At 36.3% G+C, this 22,607-nt stretch overlaps 1 protein-coding gene across 1 annotated transcript in view; it reads left to right on the forward strand.

Annotated features, from left to right (window-relative positions):
- Positions 1-22,607, forward strand: part of LOC126373152 (G-protein coupled receptor moody) — a 95,010-nt gene that overhangs the window by 28,483 nt on the left and 43,920 nt on the right. Inside the window, exon 2 of the mRNA XM_050019180.1 lies at positions 18,035-18,077. The gene's annotated coding sequence lies outside the window, so the exon portion shown is untranslated. The remainder of the gene's footprint in view (positions 1-18,034; positions 18,078-22,607) is intronic.

Consider the following 22,607-nt stretch of genomic DNA (forward strand, 5'->3'; position numbering starts at 1 on the left):
TTGCATGCTAAATGATGATGATGAAGTCAGCCCGGACACTCCGTACAAAAAACCGTGGGGACTCAGGGGCCACAGTACCACTGTCCCGCGTTTGGTCCCTTACTCCTTAACTTTACAATTAACATAGACGAATTAAGCTGGTTCTAAGCTCGTTTATTTTGCAGGGTGGATTGTCTCTTCTGTACGTACTCATTTGTATACACTTTGATACCATGTCACATTAACTTTTTTGACAAATTAAGCCGTAAGTCTCATTAAATGTCAAATATGATAGTGCGACAGGGTTCTAAAGAGGGTAAGTACATGATATCAGTCATGCATGACTGTACGTAGTATTCTTATTTATTCTATGACTGGATCCGCGCTTTCAAATATGGTCGACATTTTCTATCAATCTATTCCCGTGTGCCACGTACGTCACTCAAGCTCGACAGGCTGCACGAGTTGTTCTAAACGACAGCTTTTATGAACTTTCTTGTTTGCGCTGCGTACTCGTGCGTTCATAAGTCATAGATGCAACTAACTTACGCCTGTATAACTTAGATATAATCTTATACGAACACGAGTTCAACTGGTAAACTTATGACATAAAAAAAGAATAATGTTACGTTAAGTACTAATGCTTATGGGTAAACTAGTGTAATAACGTATTATAGATAACCAATACTGCAAAAACTAATTGACTATACGAGTAAAATAGGCTGATATAGACGTGTCGAACGCGAATAATCTGGCTCAAAAAACTAATATATACATAATTAAAGCACATGCTGCTTCTATGCTGTTCTGGGAGCATATAAAAAACATAGAACACGTTCAGCTGCTTCTCTTCCCGGGCATGTCGTAAAAACCGACAGAGGGATTGTGTCCTCTAACATGATGGACTAATGTTATGGGCGATAGGCTGATCCTTTTTCACCATAAGGTTCATCATATCCATCTTTGGACTTCGTATCAACAGTGGCTGCAAGTTGTCTTTGATTACTTGTGGCTCTGCCCACCCCATTAGGGATTACGGGCGTGAGTTTATGTATGTATGTATGTATGTGTTAAAGCACATAATAACGGGTTCTTACCGCGTTTAAATGGGGATATGGGATGGGAGTCTCATGTCCCCATTTAAACGCGGTAAGAACCCGTTATTATGTGCTTTAATTATGATAATAACCGCTTAATCTTAAAACAAACTAATATATACATTTTTCATACAAAATATAATACGTCCAAAACATGTCGTATGATGTGTCCGGGGCGAGGGGGCGTATTTATAAATGCTAGTTCAATACGTCCCCGCCAGCCAAGACGAACTAGAGTAGGATTTCCAAGTGAAAAACGCCCGGAAACCCTACTCCAATACGTCCGAGACTATTTTCTCTATTTGTCTGGACCGGCGGGGACATATTAAACAAGCATTTCTAAATACGCATCCGGGGGCATGGGAATCTCATACAGCTATGTTACTGTTATTGATATACAGAATGTGTGTGAGAACGTTTAAACGCTGTTTCTATTGTTCATTATGGATTAAACAATTTAAATGATAGAACTATTTTCACAACAAACGTACGTAAACACTTTTATAAATACAGAAACTCACGCTCTTAATCCCTAATGGAGTGGACAGAGACACAAGTAATCTAACAACTTGCAGCCGCTAAGAATGATTCTATACGAAGCTCTAAGATTATAATGAATATTATAGTGACAAATTGGTTGCGCAACCGAGTGAAGTACCCTTTATCAGTACAACTGCATACATTATGTTGGTAGTGACGTCACCGTGGTGTCCCAATGAGACAGGAACTTAACGATCTCCCTTTATTACTCAGAGCACTGTTATATAGGAATATAATAACAACTGCTCTCCAAAAAGCATGAATTTGTAGTGCAATACCACCGTGTGTGACTACAAAAGTGACTACTTTTGTCAGGTTTCCCGAGAATGTCATACTGCCTTTTTGCGAATAACCTAAGGCACGTTTTCTATTATTTAATATAAAGCGTGCCCTTAGTAGCACTTCCTGCTTTTTGGGTCAAATGGGGGGAGAGGTTGAGTGGTATGAAAAAATGGTATTACTTAAAAATGGTATTATTAAAAAATATTTTTTTAAACGAGAAAGTGAAGTGTTATTATGTTTTACATTTCAATTTTAATATCCCCGTACGTCTATACGAACATTATAATTTCGAGACGCATTTGTGTATTTATGTAGAGCCGTGGTAGCCCAGTTGGTAGAACGCTTGCCTCTCACTTCGAGGTCGCAGGTTCAAAACCAGTAAGGCCTAAACCAATGATTGTCGAATTCATGTTTGGATCATAAATGATTATCACGTGCTCAGCGGTGAAACAAAACATCGTAAGGAAACCCACATTCCCGAGGTAGGAGGTATGTGACCTAAACTGTATTGGGCTGGTTTTCCCTACGCGGGTTGAAATTTCAGACAGGCAGACGCTTCTGTAAAAAACCGGACCTGTCAAATCTTCAGGTTAGGTAAGCGGACCCTGTGAAAAACGGGATAATTCTAGGGAGATAATGAATTGTGTATTTGTGTAGGTATCAGGAGGCGGATTTGGCAGAGAGAAGAGAGGAATGGCGATTAGTTCACCGACAAGAGCGCAGCTCTTCAATAATGAGAGATTTGTGTATCAAAGGATTGATACATTAAGTAATTAGCGTAGTTATGTATACAACCAACTTGCTAAGCGTAGAGTTTACTGACTTTGACTTCACCATTAGTTACGTTGTAGGTAATTAGTATGAAGGGGTTGGATATTGACAGTCGAATGAGGTTTTAGCTATATGGTCTAATCACCTATTGTTGAACTAATAGCTGCTCCCAAACGTAGCTCTGGGACTTACGTAGAAAAGGCTGTCTGTCTAAAGTGTCTGTCTATCTATCGGATGGACTCATGGTGGACTGGAGTGGTGAAATTTCCTGAAGCGTAAATAGGGTAGTTTCCAACTAGTCAAATCAGTTACTTTTTAATAAAAGTCGAAACACGAAATTACTATGGAATTTGTACAACCTGTGACGTCCTAGAAGAAAGTGACAATCTGTCGCACTTATTATTAAATTTTTCTTTATTAAAATTCATAAATAAGTTCAATAATAAAAAAGGAAACGTTTTTTTAACAGCTTTAGATCTATCTGTCTTTATTTAGTACTTAATCAGAATTTCATAATTTATCTTTGACCTAGGAAACTACCCAATTATCCAGTAATCTCCTTGCGCGGTAACCTACGCTTACAATCACGAAGAACCCACTGATATAGGCTGTGTCTTTAAATATATTAATGACTAGGTGTTACTCGCGACATCGTTCATGTGAAACCCTGCTATCAAAAGTATAGAAATTTCATACAAACTTTGCCGCCCCGTTTTACCCCCTTAGGGGTTGAATTTCGCAAAATACCGTCTTAGTGAGCACCTACGTTCTAAAAGGGATCTCCATGCAAAATTAAAGACTCCTAGCACTTGTAGTTTCTGAGATTTTGTGATGAGTCCGTCAGTGACGTTTCACATTTATATACACATATATAACAAAAACAGCCTATATACTTCCCACTGCTGGGCACAGGCCTCCCCTCAGTCAACCGGAGGGGGTATGGAGCATATTCCACCACGCCGCTTCACACACACACATCACATTCACACACACGCATCATTCACATTTATATATGTAGATTTATTTATTATAACGGTGATAGATAGTATAGTGATGTTGTATGTATATTTTATGTTTCAGTCACCGATATAGCTTAGAGTTAATCAGATATGTTCAGAGTTAATCAAGCACAATGACGGATATAGTACAGAGGCATTATGGTTGCTGCGGTCGGGTGATTACCAGCTAAGTATATTGTGGTGGGTGGCATTAGATAGAGAGATCAACAGAGTATATAATGTTATAACTAATCTGCATCACACGCTTATATTATAAAGATACGTCTAGTTAAATACTTTTACAACGATTTGGAAAAGTATATACGAAAAATAATAATTAATAAATAAAAAGCGACAATTCATTGTACTTTTTACTGGGACTACGAGTATGTATATGGATACTTATCAATGAGGATTTTATTTTATATCTAATTACAAAGTCTAACGCTGCCTAAGTCGCGAACGGAAAAGTTACCACACACAAATACCACAACATGTTATGCTTCAGGGAAATAACATACATACACATACATATGATCACCTATTTCCCGTTGGAGTAGGCAGAGACAAGGGAAGTCCACTTTCTACGATCCATGGTATAAGAAGACCAGGTATGCTCAATCCTATAAGCCGCCATTGCTAGTCCTGGATGACGTAAGTGTTACCATTAAATTGGTGTCACCAACATTCCAAGGACGTAAATTTGATTAAGTATTGAAAATTAAGTGAATTACTGACTAATGTATTTAATTACTATTATTTGTCACATATATAAAAATCATTAAAACTGTTAGTAAATCTTTTACTAAAAGTACAAAATTTCCTTGCAAAGTAAATTAAAAACATTGGACGTGGGTAATTTATTTTTTACGAAATGGCAACGCAAGGTGGGATGACGTCAACTGGGGTAACCTTGAAATGCTAGCTGTCAGTGTTGAGCATACCTGGTTTTCTTATACCATGGTACGATCCTGACACACCACTTTCGCTTCTTCGACTCTCATCAAAGACTTCATGCATTCTGGGTTATAGTAGTCTTGCCCTGGCCTTTCGTAAAACATCCTGGATCTGATGGCAGTTTGTGAGATAGATAACTAAGTATGTAAAAACTAGATTATCTTCTCAAAATTACAAACCAACTTAGGTATTTGTGTTATAGATCATACGAACCTCCTCCTACATAATTTACTACGCGAAAAAACTTAATTAAACATGTCCAAACCAATTTTCGTATCCCGAAAATTCTTAAACGTTTTCATTAAAACTGATCATTTTCGCAGTAAACGATTATGAAATAGCTAGTCACGGTGTAACACCTAAATGTGGTTATAAATACTCTACCTACGCAAAATTAAGCAAAGTAATAAATTACGAATTTTCTCTCTTATAAAAGTACTATTATGGCATTATAGGCATTGTAAAACGCCTACAGATTTCCGTGAAAATGTATAACATTACAAGGTTCCTTGAAACCTCATTAGTGGTAAGTAATGATAACAGATGGGAAAGGTAATAGTCACGTAAACATGTCGTTGACATTTTGACATGATTCAAATATTGGGGGTGCTGTTGAACATAGGTGTCATTACCACAAGTCTTGGCGTAAAACCACAGCCAGATTCTATTTGTCTGAAACGAATAGGCCGGAACATATAGATACCTGTACTGTAACGACGAAACACAAAAGTAATTTGTACCTTTCTCAATTCTTCTAGAGCGGATTCCTACAATTTTAGGGTTAAGCATAAGCATTCCAAAACTTCGCGAATTCTTGTCGAAATAAAAAAGATCCAATTAAAATGCGGTCATAACTCTGGCGCACAATAACTATAATCGGGTCATTCCCGCACGAAGAAAGCATTATAACCATTCGTTTCTCGTGATGACATTTGTTATAGAACCATTAGGAAATTGAGAGGATTCCAGCTTGGCAGGCACGTTTATAATGTGCCATTATGGCCACTTCGTCATCCCCTATGCCCATTGGTCGAGGAATAGCCCTCTGAGGTACTCCTCAGAGGGTTGAACGTATCCGTCCTAATGTTGTTGATTTATCGACCCAGGAACTGTTAAGAGCTTTTACTCTTGTTATGACATTTATTATTACGTCTTTTATTTAACGTCTTTACACTGTATAAAAAGTACAAATAAATTCTTACGAAAACATCGAAACATTTCTAGTCACCTGCTTTCTTACTACAAATCTTATTACCATCAAAAAGATAGTACTTGCTTTCAGACTACCACATTGTATTCAATAACGTTACGTTCCTTTGTTGGTTACGCAGCCATCAATTTCACGAATAGCCACATCATTTCACGAACAGTAAAATGAACAAAAAACACTACAAAAATAATTGTATTTGTGGAATAACCCTTTCAAAATGAAGACTTACATGATTTTTCAACAAACAAAGATAGTAAGTATTTGTAGAAATAAATAATCATTTTAAAAGCAGTTTTTTGTGTTAACATTATATTGAACATCCCACTCACTGTTCGACAAAAGCCTCCCCTTCTTTTTAAAGGTTATCAGGTATTATTTAAATGGTCTAGTGAATAAACACATAGAACAGCAATAATGTTCGTAATATTGTTTTTTTTTTTAAATTTTAAATTAAATTGAAGCGTAGGTAGGCATGGGGTACAAAAAGGCAATTTTATAAAGCTTTTAAATAAATAGAAAATTGTGGAGGTATATTTGTAGCCGATTAGAATAATCCAAGCTTAAATAAAGGTTTAGGGGCGATTTAGATAAAAGGGTCAGTTGAACAAATAGGCCCGCAGGGTGTCTATACCTACTGTTGATAAGATGTTGGACATGTAGCCAATGTGAAGATGCTTTGCTTAGATAATGATTGCAAGAGCTAAAGTAATGTGTGCGGTTGAAAAATTTTACGGCGAATCATTATTTATATTAATAATATGTAATTTAATTAATTTTATTTTTATATATTTTTTTTTTCATATATTTGTTTACTTACACATTTTTTCTCGTCTTGATCTGTAAACGAAAAAATATTTTAATTAAATTCAGAGATGTATGTAAGAATCTCTAAACCATTGGTAGGTTTTTGTTTGATTCCCAGTATCACGTTGGTCGATGAATCGATAGAACATTCTATGTTCTATGTATGAACTATTCATATTTTTTTGGAAACACCCATTTACTCTAAAGTTCAAGAGTCTTTAGAGCAAAAAATTGGAAACAAACCTCATCATCATCAATTTAAGAGCCACGCTCTTGTCGGTGCAGCATTTTTCATTCCAGTCTATCAAAGGCCAATTCCTTGACTTCCCTATAAGACACGACGTTAACCTTTTCTTTAATCTGTTCCATTTAAGCTCTTCACACAACAAACAAACCAACAGGGAATTATTTTTTCTTATGTAATAATTATATAGCAACCTTTGCCTAATTTAACGTACATACTTCCAGCCGATAGCATAAAACACGTCACATTTTCGCAGGACATAAAATATAACTCAATTTGGCGTGGCAATTACTAGCCGGCTTACCTTACCTGACCTGATCCCAATCGGTTTCCTGACCATCCCAAGCCCTAAAGGATAAAATATAGTACCTACACGGAACAAAAACCCTGTGAAGTGAAAATTTGGCACATTTATACAGGCATTACCTCAAATTATATCAGCTTTCCGAGTATTGCCTTTTACGTATATTCGCGAGCAAAAGACCACTATTGGAGGTTATTTTATCTAGTCGTATATAATGGAAAAAGGTTTCACTGACCCTTGTTATTACAGCTTTAAGATGGATATTTAAACGAGAAGGTCCTACAGATTCAGTTGTGCCATCGTTCTAACAAAAAAGGATAAGTGAAGAAGTCTTCGGAGCTTGAACACAACCATGCATTTGGTTCGAACCAATGTCAGCATACTTCAGGTAGCTTTTACCTGACGTAAATAATCTGCTGAGACAAAGTTCTGGGCGGTTAAAAGGGCCACATCGCAGCAATTCATCTAAAAAAGCAATATTGCAATTTGACATTTGCGCATATAAAAGTAAGTGCGCATTGCAAACAAATGTCAAGTTGCAATATTGCTTTTTTAGATGAATTGCCTTTTAATCCCCCTGAACCGATTTACGCGCTCACCTATGCACCCGTAGGCATGGCACCAAAATAACGAATAAAAAGCGTTCATTGTCCGGATAAATAATGCACGTCGTATAAAAAGATTCAATATAATTGAATCGTCAAAAAGATTTACAAGAAATCCCTTAAGAATAATAACCGGCCACGCTTAGAACTTTTCCTATTAACTTCACTAACTACTTTGATGATGAGAGAATTGTTTATTTACCACTCTCTAGGTACTTGGCGTCACTGTAATCATAGATTAATGCGTCACTTACACTGGGATAGCCTTAATTGATAGCGACAGAGGTAGTTTGAAGACAAGATTGATTACTTAGTATCTACATTCATTGAGAAATTGTAGACAACATAAATCATCTGGATGGTCGGAGTGGCCCCATTGTTTTGCAGAAGGAATATTTAATTAAAATCTATGAAATCTCCTGTCAACTTAAATAAGTGAAAGGTTTCCAATAAGCTTTGAAGAAATATTAGTTATACCTAAATGACAGAAAGATATTTAAAAAAGACCGACAGAGGGATTGTGTCCTTTCTAACATGATGTAATAATGTTATAGACCTTACGCTGATCCCTTATCACCATAAAGTCCATCATATCCAGCTTACGACATATCAACAGTGGCTGCAAGTTGTCTTTGATTACTTGTGGCTCTGCCCACCCCTTTAGGGATTACGGGATGTGAGTTTATGTGTGTACGTATGTAAATATATTAAATTATACTTGATGTGAGGAGCTCGGTGGCGCAGCGGTAAACGCGCTCAGTCTGCGATTGTTGAAGTTAAGCAACTTTCGCAAAGGCCGGTCATAGGATGGGTGACCACAAAAAAAAGCTTTTATCTCAAGCACGGAGGAGTGCTTCGGAAGGCACGTTAAGCCGTTGGTCCCGGCTGCATTAGCAGTCGTTAATAACCGGGCCCGCGTGATGGTTTAAAGCCCGATCTCCCTATCTATCCATAGGGAAGGCTCGTGCCCCAGCAGTGGGGACGTTAATGGGCTGATGATGATGACTTAATGTAAGATTTTATATTGATCTAGTATTCATTGGTCATTAGTCTTTACATTATTTTGGATGTGATTTGGTGTGACGTTTCATAAAACAGTAGTGCTAGAGATAAATTGAGATAGATTGTAAACCTATCGGCTTGATAGACTAGTCGGTTCCTTTCTATTTATGCTGTGTTTCTGTCCATCACAATGTAATTAGACTTAAGCACAATGCCACTCAAAGTAATGTGAAAGAGAGGGCTTTTAAACGCACTTAATTATAATTACGAAACTGGCTTCGTGAAAATATAGGATTAAGCGCAGCCGACTCGCGTCTCGGCCGTGAATTATTATGGAATCGAGGGTAATCTCTTTACACTGTTAGATAGCAGGAGATTAAGATAGGAGATTTGAGTGTGTGACAGTAGTGTGTAAATAACGAGATACATACAATAATACCCCACAGTCGCTACGGAAGGAGTCTGGAATCATTGTATAGTACCCGAGCAGTTTGTGAATATGGTCGTATGTCCATAGAATAAACAATAATAATTATACTACGTTTAGAGTCAAGAGTACTCTTGTCTTTGAAGTCTTTGGTGAGAGTGGACAGGATCGGAGTAAATGAAATAGGGAAATACGCGTGGGCTAAACGAATCATTGTCGAATTTGTTTTCGAATTCATGTTTGGATCATAAATGATTACGTGCTCAGCGGTGAAGGAAAACATCGTGAGGAAACCCACATTCCCGAAAAATGCATTTTCTGAGGTATGTGACCTAACCTGTATTGGGGTGGTTTTCCCTTCGTGGGTTGGAAGGTCAGACAGGCGGTGGCTTCTGTAAAAAACCGAACCTGTCAAATCCTTAGGTTAGCTAAGCGGACCCTGTGAAAAAACGGGATAATGCTAGGGAGATGTTGATGAGGCGTGGTCTTATTTTATGTGTAGTTTCTACGTACTTATAGAAAGCACGCTACACTTTCAGCTTCCCACCGATATGAGCTTGGAGCGAGCTTGATTATTATATTCTGTGGTTTTTCATGTCATTCGCCATGTTATGACCGATACGAAAGGAAAATCTTGGATAAACGTAAAATGGCAACTGCTGATCAATCTATGATTATGACATAACATTTTCTTCTTAGACCAACATTTCAGAGCTTTCTCAATTTCCTAACCATATGTAAAGTATACTTTCCTATCTGCGTTACATGTACTAAATTAAAATATGCTTGATTTCATTCTATAAGTTTATCGAAGCAATTGAAATAAAGAAAGAAAGAAAGAAAGAAATAAGGATAGAAAGTATTTATTTATTAGAGGACGCCACAGTAACAATTGCCAAGGTACGAAATATTTCCAATGAAAAACGCGCAGTAAACTTGAAATTAAGTTCAATAAAATGTTCCATTAAAAGCGAAAGCTTTTTACGTAATGAAACTGTTATTGAATTCACTTTTGTTAGCTGTATTATTGACAATTCTATTTGCTTCTAGGAACATTAATATCAATCTAAATTAATTTTATCAGATATGTATAAATTATTATCCTTTAACGCGACTATATCAAGGTATGTAAATAATCTATTACAACACAAGTGTGGCCGCAATTTTGTTTCAAAAAACAAATTAATAATTATGGGTTATTCCCATTTCGACAATAACAACAGTCTAGGTAATAGGTACTAAGTTAGTACTAGGTAGGATTAACAGTGACGATCGCGAATTCAAGGTTACACATACACAAATACATAGGGTAATTGTCTGTGAACAATGTTTGGCCAGCTGCGTATCAAATCCGAGACCTTTAATCCCAATTGAACATTGTCGTATATTTGTCGCCGCTGAATCGCGTAATCCGCATTGTCGCTAAAAGGCGAGAGGTTTCGCGAAAACTCGAAACAAGGCGTACAGGAAGACAAATTGCGATGTTCCGCGAATAAACGAATTTTGCGAATCTAACGGCGAAGTCTAGGGCCTATTCAAGAGAAGGTTTTGTCTTCAATGCGGTTTACTTTTATGCTTTGCACTTTCTCGTTATTGCCGTATGCGTATGTGCGAGCGAGACAGACAGCCCGCATCGCGGTTCCTTACTCCTTAACGCTTTACGGTCATTATAATTAAAATGAGACCCTGCAGGGGCTGAACTAAACCTAGCTGGGCACCGATATGAATTGGTGCGGGATGAAGAATGTCCGATCTATTTTTTTTTATTTTTTTTTATATAAAATTGGCTCGCCTTTGACCACAATCTTACCTGACGGTAAGTGCCAATGTGTTCTAGAATGGATCACGCTTACCTAGCAAATGCCTATTCACTCTAGCCTTGGAGACTCCCATGCGCGTAGTATGCCTTATTCTATGACCATAGGCTACTTATCGATAGATATCTAACTCTACCGTGACAAACATCTCTTGCTTTCTACATTCATTTACCTTTAACTACATATACAATTATATTTTTTTCTTTAAAGTAGCATGAAACCACACTCGTTTCTTATCCTAGAGGGTAGAAAAAGCCCTAAAAATCATCGGAACATAAGTTGAAACTCAATCAATCAATCAAATACACTGCACAGAACTAAGCAACTAAGTTACAGCTTTCGATATTGACAATATTTATTAAATGTGACGTACAATACAATGAACAAGCCATCAGTCCATCACTTATAATAATAATTAGACTTTATTTCTCACACATAAATGTAAAATTGTATTGTTAGTAATCATACAATGATTAACTAATTACGAAGAAATAGAAAACAAACATGCAGAGGAACGGAGCTCATTTAGACTCCGCTTCTATCCGAAATCATCGGAAACTTTTAATCGGCTTCTGAGAGCTTTTATTTCGGATATCTGATAGTTTCGGTTTCAATTTCGGAGCTCCTTATTATCTGATTTGTATCAATTTGTTTTGACAGTATTTGTTATTCTTGTATCAAAGAACGTTTGTTCGCACGAGTTCTTTGTAAGAGTTTACCGTGTTGTAAACATTGCAAGCATCTTAAAGTTCAAACAATGTACTTACCAGTTTAACAATATCGAGTTTATATTCTGAAAGCGCAGTAAATATGATACAAAGTAAATTGGTACCAAATGATTATAGTAGGAAAAATTTCGCCAATCACTTTTTGTATGTAAGTACGTTGATTTTTTATTTTCATCCGTAACTACGCCATGACCAATTTTAATCTGAATCACCGTCCTAATGCGTCTACCATACTGAATTAGGAGTGTGGAGTTCAGCTTACATTGGTTATATTTTTGTGAATGTATTTAATAATAAAGATCTTTTTATTTGTTCTCCACAATGTACATAAATGGGTTTCACAAAATAATGCACAATTGAAGGGTATGTACGAGTGGAGACTGGCGCCCGAGATAAGCCAGAGCCTGTGTTTCGGGATCACCAGTGCTCCAGATGTACTTCCCGGATGTAATATTAGTTGTAATACGTGGTTAAATTTACAGTGATTAACTTACAGATTACATACATACATAATATCACGCTTATTTCCTACTGCGGTAGGCAGAGACCGCGAAATTCCACTTATTACGGCCCCGATACATTACTTTCGCTTCTTCCGCTATCATCAAAGTCTTAGTCTTACGGTTTAGAGTACTCTTGATCTGGCGTTTCTGTAAAACTGTAATGAAATATTAACAATGATATAATTATGTACTTACCAAATTAATAAGAAATCTGAATAATTTATTCAACGTAATTATCAAACATAATCCTCAAAAAAGAATTTAATTTACTTATACATTTCACAGTTTCTCGGAAGGAAAGATACATTTTAACGTACACACATAATGATTTTCATAAATAATATTGACTTGAAAAAGACAGCAATTAATTATATTCATTTATATTTAAAATTATTATTTCTAATAATACTTGTATATTTTTTCGCATGTAATATATTATATTATTTATGCTTATGCATTTAATGGAGATATTTTCGTTACAAACACTAATAAACCCAGCGTCTGGAGTGGTTCAAACGTGACAACTATACCAACTCGAATTGTTCGCGAGTAAGTAATGATAAGTACACGACGTTTTGTTGTAATTCATTATAACATAACGAAACGCAGAATGTTATTATTTCCATACGCACTTAAATAACAACGTCAGAAACAGAGATTATAATTTCAGCATCACTAATGTTAGGTTAGGTTAAAATACGTAAGAAAATCCGAAATAAGTATCCCTAAATAGGTATTCTCATATAGTGTAAATCAGTGCGTGTTGCTCCCAAATGACTAAGATAGACCTTTTTTCAAACATCCATTTTATTCAATGTTTATCCTAAGATTAAGATAAGATACATCCTAACCTAAATCAGTGAAGAAGATAAAATCTTAATCTTCTTCACTGGAATTAGGTCTCATAAAATCCCATTTCAATTATTTCAAAATACCTAAACGCTAACGAAACATATTAAACACGAAAAGCAGAGAGTTGAAAATAACAACAATCAGAAAATAATCACTGTACGATAATTCATCATAAAATATTTTGACAATCGAATCATTTTACTTTGAAAGTTCCAAATGAAATGCTTTCATATTTTATCATTATTATTTTTATTGAAATCTATTGTCCATTATGATTGTGACTTTTATTATTATTTTTATTTAATAATATACTTAGGTGTTTTATTTTTATTAAAATATTTTAAGTCACGTAAGACAGGCTCTCTGTGACTGCTTCGTCTTCAATAAAGAGAATTAAAAAAAAACACGTTAAGTAAAGTATCCACGGGTCAACTACAATGACGCACTCTCCGTTTATACCATTGAACATTGTACCGTCTAGACGTATACCATGTCACTCGTGTTCTAATCCCTCTACAACAAGGACAACTTTCTCCACCAATAGTTAAAACTCCACTCGCACATTTTTCTTAAACAAACTTTAAAGTTGTAAGAAATAATGCTTATTTTTATATTCAGAGACAAAGAAAAACTTATTTTAGTTTATTAAACTTCAACTTTATGCATACATGAATATTTAAAGTCATTTTCATTCTGTTTTAATCTTGGTTTTGCAGTCTGATTATACTAATGTTATTTCTTATTTACAAATATACATATTAATATTTAAATAATACTAACATTTTATATTATTAAAACAACAGTAGACAATCTAAATAAGCATCAGAACATCTGGGGGGTTTCCAAACGCCACGTCGAAGCAATTTGTCATTTACTCATATAAAAGTAAATGCGCAATTTCAACAAATGTCAAATAGCAATATTGCTTTTTAGGTGAATTGCTTCACACACAGAAACATCACACTCCTACATCCTACACACACATTCACGAGAGATGCATTTTCGGAGGTATGTCACCTAACGTGTGAATAACGGGATAATGCTAGGGAGATAATGATGATGAGGTGAATAACATCAATGTGGCCTTTCTAACCCCTGCAGTGATAATAATGATTTTGAAAGAGTAAGCAGTAAATTTAAAGTAGAATCTGTTCCGAGCTACGTGAGGGAACGAATATCTGTACGTAATAAAATTAACCCGAATGTTTCACCTTTATACGTTGTAAACGTTTCTCCCTAGCTAACATGTTTAAACAGGGTTAAAGCTTTGTTTGAATGGAGGGAATAAAATGGTGTTTTAAACCCCTATTAAAGAGATTGGGGTTATGTGGCACGTTATGCTTAGGCCTGATAAAGTAATGTTAAAACAGATCGCTCGATGGGGTACTTAAAATAAGACATATACCTAGATAGAAACTAGGTTTATGGGACATTAAGGAGTTCACATAACCTGACACAGTGAAAATTGTGAAGTAAGTAAATAAATAACCAGAATCTTATTCATTATAATTCCATATAAAATAAAACATTTTGACAGCGCGTTAGAATACCTATATTACAACACGCGGAAAGATTTTGGTGAGGAGTAATATGTTGATCCGTAGGTTTGCAAAGTGCACTAAAGAAGTCAAGTGTGTGTTATTTAGAGCATTATGCCAAACATTTTATACTTGCATCCTGTGGATTGACTATACTCAGAGGGCCTACAGCCCGCTAGGTGTTCAGTATAACAAAGCTTTTAGAGCCTTGTTGGGATTGCCACGTTACTGCAGCGCATCGGGGATGTTTGCGGATGCAAAAAAAGATGACTTTTACGCCACCATGCGTAAGCGAGCAGCATCCTTGATGGCGCGGGTGCGGGGCAGCTCCAACAGTCTGTTGGCGGCAGTGGCGGGGAGTGTGAATAATCCTGTCTTACGCCACTGGACAAAAATGCATGGGGCAACATATGCTGTTAATTGTAAAAAGAATAGATACTAAGTTTCCTATTAACATAGTTTTTAAGTTTTTTGAAATAAAAGTTTATTATTATTGTTTGTCGTTTCCATATCTCGGGCCTACGGAGTCCCGGACTTTTGGAAGGCGTGCGTGGGGCCGAAGCCAACACGTAGAGGCCCCTTAAGACAGTTTAAACTAAATGTGGTGTGACACCAACCGGCGATCATCCCTGTATGCACTTTCGGAGTGCACCCAAAGACAATCCCCGGTTCATGTAGGACTATTGCAGATTATGGGAACAAAGGGAACTGGGCTATTGGGTTTGTTATTATCCTTTTTATAATTTTTTTCATTATTATACATGGGTATATGTGAAAACTTGGACTCGTGTGTGTCCTATATAAGTGCCTATTACTTAGCAGAAGCTATGCGGCACGCGTATTCAAATCCCGTGAGATAAATGAGCAGCAACTTCCAGGTTTACTGTTATCCAATCAGACAGCCGGTATAATCCGCACTTAAGCCACTGAAATACGACTAGATAGTTCTAAACTAGCTAACAAGAACAATCTACAATAATAATCTAAGTACTATAACTTCTATCAAACGTATCTTTAGTTACGCAACTATTTGACTGTAGAGATGCATTTAGCTAAGTTTGTTTTTAAAATATTGCATGATTTATCGTGTGGGTTGTGAGGTGGATTACCAACCTCATCAACCCTGGTGTCAGGGTTATTATTGAGCCGCCATAGGCCCCTGACATGGCTCATGTAACGACTACATATTTACATCAGTAAGTAATAACCGGGCTAACGGTTTAATGTGCCTTTCGAAGCACGCAGCATCTTACTTTTGGACAATCAGGTGATCAGCCTGTTATGTCCTAACCAAACTAGTGATCACAAAGGAATTCGAACCCGGGACCTCCGGATCGTGAGCACAACGCTCAACCACTGGACCACGGAGGCAGTTTTTTTCATAGCATGATTATTTTCAAGAAGCCGTGATAGCCCTGTTTGGAGATCGCGTGGCTTCCATCGTAGTATCACGGGTTCAAATCCTGGCTCGGGCTTTAGACCACTGAATTCGACATTATGAACTAGAATTCATATATCACATGGTTTCCAGGATTTGTGGCCGGTTAATGGCCTTCGTATGACATGGGACTTATACATAACTGGCGAGAAGTGGGTGTTATATACTACAACTGCCTGCCCCTTTGGGGATACAGCCGTGATGCTGTTATGTTATTTTCAAATACTAATAAAATGACTCGAAACGGGGTTATGTATAGGCGAAGTATGTTATTTTTTTCTGATGTGTTAGGGACGTCGTAACGAAAACTTTGAGAGATGATTCAGACCATGCTTCTGAGTGGATATTCAGTGGAATTTTCCGTCGCAAAAGTATAAAACTGAAAGTAATTTGAAAAAATACTTTTCCCACAAGAAATTCCACTTGATACTAACTCAGAATCATGGTCTGAATCATCCGCCTTAGTATTCATTACAATGTAACTAACACCCTGTATAGGAGAGGGAAAAATAATTCTTGATTCTTTTTTTTTTTTGACGTAACTTATTGTAGATTTGCCGCAGATGGAATTAACTACTTGGCCGGGCAAATGGGCACTGAAGGCTCTCATCCGGTATTCTTGATTCGAAGTCGGTATCGTACCTACCTACAAATATTTTATTTTATTTTCCGTAACCAATTACAATAACAGCGGAAGGGGACCTTGAGATGAGTGATTGAAAGTCGGACAACTAACTACAGGGTATCAGTTCCAAACTCATGAATTACCCACCAAGAGCAAACCAAACTTCTAAACTCTGCCAAGTAATAATGGCTTGTTACTTTGCCTATGTCTCTAAGTTTCCGAGCTAACAGCGAATAAAGAACTCGAATCACCATCAACTTAACCAGTTCAACGATGATTAAAAAAGTTAGTATTCGACTTTTTTATTCTTACTTTTGCTATCTTTAGCTGCCCCCTATAAACTTACTTAGTACTTTTACAAATAAAATTAGATTTCTTGTAAGCTTTATTAACAAATTGAAAGGATTATTTCTGAAATTCTTTGTATATAGTGGGTATAAGAGCCAAAGAGTTTCAATTATTCCCAATAGAAACAAACAGTATAAACAATCAAGTAAAAGGATTCATTGAAATCTATACATAGAGCACTGAACAAAACTATTCATCCATCCCCCTCAAATAAAGAGATAGCAAAGTTGTTCCCGAGAGAAATTACTACCAACGATGTATCGAGACAAATTAAATAAATCCTAATCGGCTAATAAGAAAACATGGGACCAAATCTCATTCGGTCCAGCAATAAAACTGTTTCAAACTAAAGCTACATACGTACATCTAGGAAAGCTAGGTCGTTAGCATTGAAAACCAGTCAATATGCAAATGGCTCGCCGTGCCCCCAGATTTCTTCATTTTGTATCCTTTTCGGAAAATCCGAGAAATGTACGATACGACTGCGTACAAACAATTGGGCAATTTAAAATACTCCAGCGTCCGATATGTTTGGGGTTGCTTTGTTTTTGCTTTCGACGAAGTGAGTTTTTCTCTTAGTGCTTACAGACACGCAGAGCCTTCCTTTATAATGTAACGAAGTCAACATATAACTGAGATAAAAACAAAGAAATACTTTCGTATTGATTCCCAATAGAGTGGGTATTTAAGTACCCTCTCAACCGAACTCAATGGTTCGAAGTAGGTCGTTCTCGGAAAAGTGTCTTTAAGCACTGTTCATTATTATTATCTAAATGTTTTATTCGAAAACATTAATAAGATCGCAATAAAGTCTGATCAAAGAGAGTCCAGAGATATTAAAAAATAATTTCAACGCAACAAATCTTTCTTTCGCTTCAAAGTCAAAACAACTTTGTTTTTAGTAGATTGTCAAGCTAATAATAACAAGCAATATAATATGTAACTAACAGGGATTTTTGTTTCAGAAACGGCAGATATTGACCTCGCGGCCTGGACCCGAAATTCTAAGTAAGTATTTCGCCAAAGCAGTTGGCACAGTTTACCCAAATATAAGACGCGTCCATTTTGAACTTCGCATAGCAACAAAACAACAAACTTCCAAGAGATTCTTGCCCCAGAACTTTCGTTCTAGACACTCTAGTTCTCAAGGTTTTAGAAAAGTTATGGCCGCGTACACAATAATAAATGCTTTAGGGAATAATTACGTGTAAGGGATAAAGTATTCTGTCGACGATACAGAGATTATCTTACGCGGGAGTGACATGATACGCCTATTCCTATTGGGCTTGCGTTACACACTTTATCAGAGATATAAAAGATGTTTGACATAATATAACATGACTTTTGCAATTTTCCTTAGGAACAACAATGTTTTGTAGCAAATACGAACCCTTAAATATTTGTTACAGCTGTGAATACTTACTATCAATTGATTGTTGAGTGTTTCTAAATTTTGACAGTTCTCCATATTGTCCAGCTAACATTCGTGATAAATTGCTATAACGTGTGGAGCAACGTGGAGTGTATCTTGTTTGAAAGATAAGTTATGAAAAAGAAGCAACTATTAGTTTGAAAAGGCAGTAATAAGTTTTCTGCCTTCTGATCTTTAGGGATTAAGGTTATAGTGTGAAAATATAACCAAAGTAATATGTTTGTTTACTCAAATAGTATGGAGAACTGTCAAAATTTAAGAACACTCAACAGTAGCGACACCTGGTGGGAGAAATACGCAGTTTTGTACCCCATTAGAGCTATCTACCTAAGCAACATTTTTATGTCTTACCAAGAATTTAAACAACGATTTTACATTTTAGTCATAAAATATGCGCTTTCATAACAAAACACTAGTGAGTAAAACTTTTCCGGGATATTTTTTGTGTAAATAGCTATCAATCTTCCGGCTTCCATTCGCTAAAAGTATAACTTTGGCACTATAATAAAGAACTTCCTCAGTAACATATCATTGTAAGCGGTTATCTAGTTACGTGAGTGGGCCATGTTTCAGCACTTATGTTGAATACTTGTGCAGCTATTCATCTCGTCTTAAGAGATGTGTAAATCTTCGTCGTCGCCTGTATTTTGTCGTCAGCTTTTAGTTACTTGATAAGTTACTGCTTTTTCCCTAACATTTCTTTTTTTGAACTTTCAAACAAGAAAGTATGGCTGTCTAGTGCTTACAACCGGCTCCGTTGTATGTTTTTTAGCGTTACTTATTGTCGAGTTGCATGGAACGACATTCACTAATAAGGAGGTCAAATGGAGACTTCTGAAGGCTATCCAGTAATCACATCATGATGAAGAAAGGGATGACGACAAAGACGTCACTCTACCACGCTACTCTAAATCGGATAAATGCACTACTTCTGGCCTAATAAACAAAACACCCAAATATTTCTAGTACATTCTTTAGTTCGATTTTATTGAGTGATATTTTTTATCACGAGGTTTCCATGTTCGCTCCCTATTACACAAGACTTAAGCCACACCCTTCATATAAAAAGCCTTGTTTTACACTTACTGTGTTCTACCTTTGCCTACCCCTGGAATACAGGCGTGGTACTAAGAAATGTTTATTTTTTGACGCGGTTTCTCCGTATACGAGTACATAATTATATCATAAACGTAAAATAAGTATTACCTCTAGGCAACACACAGTCATATTATTATCATCCTGATTATACACGCAAAATATCACACATATCGTTTATTGAAGCAATTAACGCCCCTGGTTCCCACAAAGGCATAATTATAATAACAGTGCGTAATTTATATAATATCTCCCTGCTAATGAACCTTCAAATCTGAAAAGGGTTTGAAACCTCTGAATTCTGTACAAAATTGTTTATTTTACTCAGCCGGGGGAGCAGTTTAATAATCTACGGTAAAATACTTTTTCACCTCTCAGCACTCAAACACAATGGGGACACATAATCACTCGGCTATATCCCTATTGGGGTAATCAGAGGTACATCCATCGCAAGAGGAACTAATTAAAAAGCGCATTTTATTCTTTTAAGAGACAAAGTAGTTTTTTTTTTAACTTTTCTTCAGATTTTCCCGAAAAGATAATGAAACAGCCTTATATATGTACAGTGTAACCTCTGTTTATAATGCTGAATTTATTTACAAACTATAAAACTATTCTAAGTAGAGGTAAAAAGTTGTAAGTATGCTTAATATTGTTTTGTGTCTCGTGCTTTTGAATTAGTCACTGCGCTCAGTAGTTCAATTCCTCGTACTTACTTCTTCTATCGCGTGGGTTGTGAGGTGAATTACCAACCTCATCAACCAACCAAAGGTCCCTGGCTTGGCTCACGTAACGACTACTTACTTACATCAGTAAGTCGTAACCGGGACCACCGGATCGTGAGTCCAACGCTCAACCACTGGACCTCAAAACATAACTTTCCTCTCTTGTTGAACAAATAACTATAACTAAATACACAATACTTTTATTTGAAATATAGTTTAGTCTATATCTTTGGGGTTATTATTCGTGCTTTTTGCTTACGGAGCACTCGAAAAGGTCTTGGAAGAGTCTGACGAGGAAAATTACGTTGAGGAAAAACTGTCGAAAACCTTAAAAAGTGCTTAATTTTGTAAAAGCAGTGAAAGATCTATGGAACTGATTTGTCAACAAGAAAAGTAATGTCAAATCCTCCGCGTAAGCGCGAAAGAAATCTGAGTCTATGGTTACATTATTTTAAATTATCAACAGGCTCTCGAAGTGCCATGAGCATGACGTGTGCTGATTACACTTTTTTTTTTATTAAAATGTCCTGTTTCAGGAAATAGTGATACCTTTGGACGTACTTTTATGGACATTCTCTATGGACAAATGTGGTTCCTGTACTTGACATTGGCAGTAATGGTCGTCTCTACTCTATGACGACCGGTTGCCATACAACCATAAAGTTGAAGTTGAAATACCAACCTTAATCTAATACAATTTACTGTCCACCAAAATGGAGGGCCATTTGAACGTGGTCTAGCAAATATACTTAGGTAAGTATATTGTCCTAAAACAATATAGCGAATGAAAGTTCTCACATGTTAGTATTTTTACTGCTTAAGTAAAGCAATCTACATCACACAAGTCATAACAAAAAGAGAAAGCGGAAGAGGTGTACAAATTACCCTACTTTTTAGTTATAACCTCACCTCCACTTAGCAAGTACGTAGTAAAGAGAAGATGTATTCACAGGTCCCAACCCTATTAATGTGATTTGAAAGGGCTTTGTCTGGAGGTAACGGCCCGCAATCAGTAGGGTTTCAGTGCTAATTTGTACAAACGAGCTACCATCACAAGTAAACCCATTGGTACCACCAATTACGACCTCAAAATTGAAATTTTACATGTTAATTTGTGTGAACATTTTTCAATTAACAACAAGGCCTTTAGGAGAACTGGTGTTTTACATCTTAGTTACTTACTGCTTAGAGACCGTATTATATTAAGAACAGATTTTAAAGTCGGTGAAAAATCGTGCTTACAACAACGATTTTCTTAAGCTAGCCGATATTCTGAACGACTGACACAATTTTTACGAGTAAGATTCCAAACAGTTCCTACTCGTTGACGAGCGAACTATCTTAAAATAAATAACATTTAGAGAACACTCAACCCATAACTAATCGTTATTTAACTTTTTTTGTCTTTTTCAGCCGACAAAAACAACGTCTCAACAAAGCTTGGAGCGAGAGCATTTCTTAGTATTTAACTTAAAGAAGTTTCTGTAAAACGAAGCTTTTATTCGATCAAAGTACACGTGTCTACCAATCTCGGTCTTAAGATCAGAGAAATAAACAACTTAAACTCATCATTATTACGAATTTTCGATAAGGAATCGCACTTTGAGGTGTAATCTGCCGATGAGTTTTGAACTAAGAAATATTTATTACGAACAGTAGTAAGATTACTTAGCTGTAATTATACAGAGTGTTAGTGGCATCGTAAAGAAAACTTTGAGGGATGATTCAGACCATTATGGAACTGAAAATAATTAAAAAAAACACAATTCCACTTAAAATCAACTCAGAATCATGGTCTGAATCATCCTCCTCAGTATTCGTTACGGAACACCCATACCTATTTGTATGGCTACCTGTATGTACTTGTACGGGGTGTAAGTGACATCGTAACGAATACTGAGAGGGATGATTCAGCCCATTATTCTGCTTGATATTAACTCAGAATCATAGTCTGAATCATCCCCCTCATTATTAGTTATGATGTCACTAACACCCTGCATAGTTGAAAATGGATGGATGAAAGCATCTCTTCTATCCAGCGTATACTTTTCAGACTATCATTATTGTTGAACGCCTCATTTTCGCGTCTTGACATAATGGATTATTACCCGCTAATAATTATGTTACTATGTACTTGTGACATATTCCATAATTATTATACCAAACACGACTGTCAAAATCGACTAGGACAGTATTCTGACGATTTATTTATAGCTTTTCCTGCCACAATAGGAATTAAGAACTTAAATCATTTACGCACATTTAATTTGTATCCGTAATTCGGAT

Source organism: Pectinophora gossypiella, chromosome 15 (assembly GCF_024362695.1).
Source record: "Pectinophora gossypiella chromosome 15, ilPecGoss1.1, whole genome shotgun sequence".
NCBI lineage: Eukaryota > Metazoa > Arthropoda > Insecta > Lepidoptera > Gelechiidae > Pectinophora > Pectinophora gossypiella.